An 8,433-nucleotide genomic window follows, 5' to 3' on the forward strand; every position below is an offset into this window, starting at 1 on the left:
ATTAACATATAAAGCCCAAATAAGGACTGACACGCTAACAAATGTCAACCACCTCCTGGAGCTGCTGGACTGAGAGACTTGGTTGGGGCGCCTTTAATTTCTTATAAACGCTGCCAGATGTGCTGGCGTCAAGGTCGACTGGACGAAGCATGGCTCACAAAGGGTTAAATACCAGCACTTGCACCCCTTTGTATCTTTTGATTAATTACTTTTAAAGGGAAAAAATACCTTCTAAAGAATACGCCTCATCAGGGACAGTAAGCTCTATATAAAACATGTCCCCACCTCCCCACCCATCAGCCGAGATACCTGCTCAGAGATCCAGAGTATTTACGGAGGCCAAAGGGCGGCGCATGACAATAATTATAGTTTTACTTACAGTGGTAAGTCGCTGCTGTTATTTTATCATGTCCACTGACATTGAATGCCCAGGGCCGCATCTAGGGTGACCAGATGTCCCGGATTTCCCTGGAAAGTCCCGGTTTTTAGAGGACTGTCCCGGTGTCCCGACACTTCTCTTAATTGTAAATAAATGTCCCGGTTTTTGGGACAAAAGTCAGATTATCTGGGGAAGGATAAGTTAAAGACGAATACAAAGTATGAAATAATTAAAGTAATGTATCTGTTACTGTCAGGGCAACACAGTCCCATGTCTGCTCCCAGCAGAGAGAGGGAGTGGAGAGCAGAGAGAGGCTGGTGGGGAGCGGGTTGGGGATGCAGGGTGGGTGGTCAAGCCATAGCTAATTATATGTATGTAGTCTTGTAAACGTGTGTGTGTGTGTGTATATATACACACATGTATATGCACACATTCACAAAGCTACGCAAAAAAACAGGACAGGCCAGATATAAAAGCGAGAGTAAAGTCTTTAGTCCTTCTTTTATGTCTGACCTGTCCCGGTTTTTGCTCCTCAAATCTGGTTGAGGCATTCCGTGCCTTTTATTGTAGGAACTGGGAATCTAGCGAGGTAACGCTGGCATTTGGTGGGGCGCTTAGAAGCCCTGCTATTATCTGTATGACAAGACACTGAAGCTGTGGTAAAGGGTGCCCAACATAGGCCCAGGAGAGCCCGACCCTTGCAGATATTTGAGATCAAAGTGTGAGAAATGTGCATACGGTGGTGATCCGCAAAAGAAACGTGGAGTTTACCACCGGTATGGTTCCTAGGTAGGTTGAGTGCCTGCTGCAGAGACGTACGCATCCGTCAGGCGCCATGAGGATGGCCCTTAATGACTCCACCTTTCTCGAGTGTCATTCGATGTAGGTTTTGCGCTGGGACTGTCGGGATCTTGTTTTTCTTACAACGTGCCTTATCGCCCCATCAGCGGCATTAAACATGTGCTTTATTTGTATAGCATGGCTTTCCGTATTCACGGAGTGTTTGTAATTTATGTGCTTTTTTTTTAACCAAAAAATGAACTTACGTTTTAGTAAGGTTTTGTCGTGTTTACGGTGATTATTAAAAACATTTACATTGTCGTATGTATGTATGTGCTTGCTGCTTAGTGGTGTGGATATACTGTAATATTTGTATTGCGCCTCATAGTTACCCTGTCGAGAACCTGAAGCATGATGTGTAGTTTGTCGGAGTGACACCTATCACTTGGTGAGGGCAGGACGGTCACATGCTCCCTGGTCTTCGGACCCGTGGTGGGCACCCTGGGTGGCGTGTATCCCTCATCACAGGTGCTGCCTTCTACCCCCCTCACCGTAGCGAAAGATGGTTCCATCTGCTCAGCGTATTCTGCAGCTCCAACTTGCATTGCAGGCGAAGTTAGAAAGCACGGACTGGAGTCGTGCAACTAGATCCGGAGCGCTGTGCAAATGAGCAACAGAACAATAGCAGGCGCTGCAGCTATGGGCCTGGTAACCCCAGTGTAAAGCTGCTCCGCTGTTCATGGGTTTACAGGTTGCTCGATAGTTATGAGCTAGGCCCAAGATGTTACTATAGCAAGCAATAATGCTACACATAATTGTCCAAACTTAATAAAGCCTTTCAGCATTTGGGCAGCTTGAGTTGTGAAATGCTTCCCTTTGTTATCACACATACAGAAATAAACTATTCCGCAAACTACAGAACCTGCTGCGATCCCTAATAAAGCTTATACGCCTAGTGACCTCACCTTAGTACAGCTGGATGAACTTTTATGGCATTAAGAGAAGTGTCGGGACACCGGGACAGTCCTGGGACACCAGCACAGGCTCCCACGCAATCCTGGCACTGCTCTCATGCTATTGTTAGCATGAGAGCAGCGCCAGGATTGGTTTGAGCAGCATGGTCTGTTCTGTTTCTGGGAGTCTGTTCTGTTTCTCCAACCCCGCTGTACAACACAGCTCGGTTGGAGAAACCTAAGTGTGCAGCCTAACACGGTCGGCCAAACTGACATGCACACTTTTAAGTGCACTCCAGCGATTCCACTCCATTCCTCCTCCCAGGGCCCTACTCGCCCCGCCGCTCCCTGCATACACTGGCTCTGCCAGCAGCTGAAAAATAAAACAATAATAAAATATTGCTATATTTTTCATCTGCTGGCTCTGAGCCAGTCGGGCGATGCTCTTCCGCATTCCGGAGGCGCCGCCGCTGCAAGCAGTTAGATCAAAGCTAACTCTGAGCATGAAGAAATGACCAAAAATTACTCTAAACACTATCTAATGATCAGAAATGCACGTCTCATAAACTGATAGCCACAAGCCAACCATACTGGACTCCACAGGTCTATTTGATGATGGCCCCAATACAAGCTGGTAATCATTATTCCAAGTTTATTATCCTCATTCCAGTCCCTCCTGTTTTAGTGCAAGTCTCACCCCAGAGACAGGCAAGTACTCCTCCTCCCTCAAAAAAGATACCGTTTTGCTCTGTCCCTCCTACCCTGGTTACAAAAGAACGCCCTTCCATTCTACATCCTGTGCATAAGCAAGCCAGGCAGTGCACAAAAGAAGGGCACCAGGGAGATGCGCAGGAGGCGTGGATGACTGGGATGAGAACAACCAAGACTTGTAGTAAACTGAAGACTGCCAGTGGACAATTGGGTCACTATTTTCTTGACCTTTATCTTTGACCTAGTCCTTACTCTGTAAGGATGTAACAAGCACTACCACCTTCCTTCATGCCACCAGAGACCAGAAGATTCACTAGAACAATCGATGCATCCCCAAAAGCAACAGAAAGATCACAATATTCCACAAAAAGTAGCAGAAACACAGAACAGGATGTAGGATAACACCCTCCTCTCCTACGCCAACACACACAACTCATTCCCTCTCTCACAGACAAGATGCCCTGAACCCAGATCAAGTTCAATGTCTACATGAATTTGCCCACTAGATGAATAATCAACAGCAAACTCAACATGACCGCCCAGGTCAATGCTTTCACAGCGTCATACTTTCATACCCTGAAGATGCAGAAGAAGATTTCCAAATGGCTCCGAATCAGCACCTGTAAACCATCATGCACGGCCTGGTCACAAGCAAGCTGGACTACGGGAACACCATCTATGCTGCGATCCACAAAAAACTCACCAGAAGGCTACAGACCATTTAGAAGTCGGGAGCCAGAATCACTCGCAATCCCCCAAGCCCATCAGACTACACCGGAAGGAGCTCCAATAGCTCCGCATTCACAGACAAGCACAATTCAAACTCCTCACCCATACTTTCAAGGCACCACATAACACTGGCCCACCATATCTCAACAATTGAATCTGCTTTCACAAACTGACACCTCTGCTTCTCCTGACTCCTACTTTCACAAATCCTAAGCATACGGAAAACCCGATCTGGTGGTCAAGCTTTCTCCTACATCACTCCTAAAGCATGGTATGTCCTGTTGCTGCTCGTAAGAGCCTCCTCCTCTCTTCTTGAGATCCGCAGGTTGCTGAAGAACTGGCTTTTTGAGTAGTCCCACTAGGCCCTAGGTGTGCCTAGACTCACACCTGCTCAGCGCCTCGATAATCTCCTGGGTGATAGTGCGCTCTACAAATCTGCATACCATACCATAACCATGCAGGCCAGAAAATCCTCAGAGGGAGCTCAAGAAAATTACATACACCAAATGACCTGGGACCAAAAGGACCAGAAACCAGTCAACAGGAGCAAAAAGCAGTGGGTGTCAACAGCAAAGAAAAAGCAGGCACATAGTCAAAGAAAATGCAGTAGCCTAGTGCCAACACCCCACTATACACAATGGATCAGAACCTCAACAGGAGCAGACATGGACCGGGAAGGCTGATGCCAAATGAGAAAAGTACTTGCCCAAAAAAAGCTACAGAGCATGAACAACTCATAATACCCTGTCGGATGCGCTGACTGGGTCGGGACCATGCAATATCACTCAGGCAAGCAGACACCACTGGAAAATCCACTGAAAGACCAGAATCAGTAACAGACAGATCCATGTTCAGTACCAGGAAAAGCCACCAGCCTATGGAAAAGTGTTACTGACACAGGTAAAGATGTGAGTCGCTGTATCCAGCACCACATGAATCCAAGGTCACAAAATAAACTGCAAAGCAAAAGCCACAAGGGAAACGACCACTAAGAACAAGCTGAACAGAGACCCATAACTCTAAACCTTGGAGAAAAATGTCACCCAGACACACAAATGAAAAAGCAGAAGCAAGAAACCCCTCATCTAGAAAGAACAGGTTATGATCCAGAACAGCTGACCCACAGGATTAAACATCTAAACAGGGCCACAATCACAAAGTGACTAAGCAAAAAAAGAGACCTTGAGAGATCCTGAGGAGAAAGTCACAATGCAATTAATAGAATGTCACCTGCCATTGAGCAAAAGCACAGGAGGTCAAGACAACCAGGCCCAGTGACCTACGAGTATGAAAAAATACCTGGGCAAGTCACTGAAAGACACCACAGTATGACTACCAAACAGAAGGATGCCCAGGCAAGAATATAACCTGCTAAAGCTGGGTAAAATCTACAAACCGTGAACAACCAGATGGAATAGAGTACAGAATAGGAGAACAGCACACTTGCAAAATGTAAACTATAACCAATGCAGGGGACACCCACCCACAATCTTGAACACTGAAACAGCACCCTACTCAGAAATACAAGGTCGAGAGCAGCGAAAGCAAGACCAAATCCCTCCAAAAGCGTGACACAAATACCAGAGTGAGAGGCTGGAAATGTGGAGAACCTATAGGAAGAACCAACAACCAATGTGGGAATGCCAAAGCCACTGTGAAAGGCTTGATGGTGCATTGCCTGCCATAGACTCAGACTGGTATATTATGGCCAAGGGGCATGAAATCAACAGAGGATATATGTCAGGGCAAAGCCCAGCAGCAGTCCAGCCAGAGGAATCAAACAAGCCCAAAAAGTACACAAAAATACGAGCCAGACAAGCCAAGACCACAGCAAACCAAGCCAGAGAGAAGTGTGTAAATAGGCCTCAGGGATAGCCACAAACCCTGAGTCACAAGTCAGGAACATAACCAGGGAGAGGAAATTGAAACAGCTGGCAAGGACCCTGTCTTATCCAGGTGACTGATTGACACCTGTTCGGTATAAGTCAATAAGGACGCTCAATGAAGGACCACACGCCAATTATTAATACAATTTAGCTTTACTAGAATTTCAGGTAAATGCAGGCATTTAGCACATCGACAATAGTGGAACAAGAATAGCAATGAAAAGCATCTATTCATATATAAGTACACTACAAAGAGCATCTATGTATACGTATGAGCAAAGAGTTCATTGACAGAATAAGAATAGCAATGAAAAAACATCTATTTATATATAAGTAGACTACAAAGAGCATCTATGTATACATCTGAGCAAAGAGTTCATTGACAGATATAAACTTGGAATAACTGTATACCAAAATGTGATACACTACGATGTTCAGGAAGCAGAATATAAACGAGTTGAATACTTCAGATAAGCTTTGATTTACTGCACACTAAAATGCATATTTCAATTACTGTAGCAGGCTCACACTACGATGTTCAGTAAGAAAAAAACTATAAACGAGCTGAATTCTTCAGATTATAAACACAGTGCAAGCATAATAATCAATCATAATAATAGAGCAGAGAAACAAAAGCCTTTCATCCCTTGGTGGAACTTAACTTAGTCCACGAAATTCTGGGAAGCCCTCTACCGCCCGCTTGGACCTCTCTCTCCCTCGAAAGTCACGGTCTTGGAACAGCACAACAGGGAGGCAGCTCTGGGTCTGAAGATGACAGTTTCACAACTCCATCTGCAAGCTTCAATTCCCTCACCCAGCTTTCAGTGTTTAAGTAACCTGAAGCTTGGATTCTATCCCCTTCCAGTATTTTCTAGCTCTGTTATCAGTACATGTCTCTTGGTTGCCTTGCCATTCCCTGGCCATTGTTTTCATTCCATCTTTTACTGTGGTCTTGTTCTCAAGGTTGAGACTGAATCTCCTTCACAGCCTGTTTCTCTCACATGAGGCTGCAAATAAGTTTATCTACGGAATGTCAAAAGAAAACAAGCTTGAAAGCGAACATCGTGAATTTCTTCCACGTTGCTCTGGCTTCGGCAGGCATCACGCTCATCTACACTGTTCAAGCTAATTAACCCTTCGCGTCACAATGTCTTCCGCACCTTTCCCTATACTGATCAGACCCTAACCTGCCAATTGAGGGCTCTGGTAGAGTAGGAATGGCTGAAAACAGTGACAACAGGCACCAATGCTCCAAAAAGCAGTGAGGCAAACAAGCTCACAACAGCCAGGCCTAAAGTAAGTGGGAATTTACTTTTCTAACACCCAGGGAAGAAATCATTGGGGCAGAAGCCTAAGGAAGGAAACATTTCAGAGGGCCACAGCTAGACAGCACCAAATACAGACAAATGTAGGGCACACTGAGCAAACCAGCGTAACACAGCACACCAGAAAACAGTACAAGAGAGGCCAAGGTCACAAACAGAGGACCATGAGCACTGACACATATGGCAAACATCCGCCATAACTACTGCAAAATTACCAGCACATAGGGGGTCATTATGACCCCGGCAGATGGTGGTAAAATGGAGAAAAGTACTGCCAACAGACTGGCGGTACTTTTCCCCATATTATGAAACTGGCGGTTTGGCTTAATGTACCACACCGTCCGCCACGGCGGTAACGACCGCCGGGCTGTAGACTTCAATCTCCAGCCAGGTGGCCGTCACTAGCCCGCCCGCGCAATTATGGCAACCTTACCGCCACGAAGACCATGGTGGTAGGCACCATCAGTGACAGGGAATTCCTTCCCTGTCACTGATATGGGTCTTTCCCGCCCCCACCCCAGGTTTCCCCTCCAACCCGCCTCACTCTCCAGACCCCCCACGACATACACGCGCCTTCACTCACCAATGAACACACGCATGCACACACTCATACTCACATTCATCCACGCATTTATACATCCATTCACACACACATCCACATACACTGACATACATACATGCACACACGCATGCACACAACACAACATGCATGCACTCACACATCCACACACAGACAACACACATCACACACCCGCATACATGCACACAGAGACATACACCCCTCCCCACACAAACATAACACCACCCACCACCCCCCTGTTGGAGCACCGACTTACCTTTTTTGAGGGGGTCTTCCAGCAGGAGATGGGACGGGGTGCTGCTGCCAGCAGCAGCGTCCACCAGCAGAACACCGCCAGGCCGTATCATGGGTCATGATACGGTCTGTGGCGGTCTACTGGCGTGGCGCTGTTTCTGGCAGCATCGCCAAATTACCGCCGTCCGCCGGCATGACCACAGTCGGATTTCCACCATCCTTCTGGCGGAAATCCGACTATGGTCATAATCCAGCTGACGGCTGCTAGCCGCGGTGACGGTCTTTTGGCGGCCATCGCTGCAGCGGTAGGCGGTATATACCACCAATGTTATAATGAGGGCCATAACTTGTAAAAGGGACAGCCAACAAGATCACTTCTCTCTCTCTATAGAGAGGGATAGAGCGGAAACCCCAGGGAAAGGAAGAAAGTTCTGACTCAAAAAGAGAGCCAGGGAACTAAAGCAAGAATTCAACTGAGGCACTCCCAGAGAAAAAGACGAATTCCAGACAGGAGGGCAAGCAGGAAAATAAGAAACATACAATCCATAAAAAAAATACCCAGGTCGCTGCAGCAGAGACAAAGGAAAAGTGTTTCCATCCACCCCAAACACCACTAAGCACAGCCAAATGGTTGTGTGCAGAAGGAAGCCAAAGGAGAGAACTGTTAAGGTAGACCTCAAAGACCAGGCCCTAAGCAAACAGAAAATAAGCACAGTATCAACAAGAGAAGCCCAAGTGATACCAAAAAACTCATAAAGTGTGCTACCATCCATCCAGAGATAGCCTTGCACTAGGACCCCCAAAACAAAGGGACGGAGCTTGTACCCACTGCAGGAGGACTGTTCTGAGGCCAGGA

This window comes from Pleurodeles waltl, chromosome 3_1, assembly GCF_031143425.1.
Source record: "Pleurodeles waltl isolate 20211129_DDA chromosome 3_1, aPleWal1.hap1.20221129, whole genome shotgun sequence".
Classification (NCBI taxonomy): Eukaryota; Metazoa; Chordata; class Amphibia; order Caudata; family Salamandridae; genus Pleurodeles; species Pleurodeles waltl.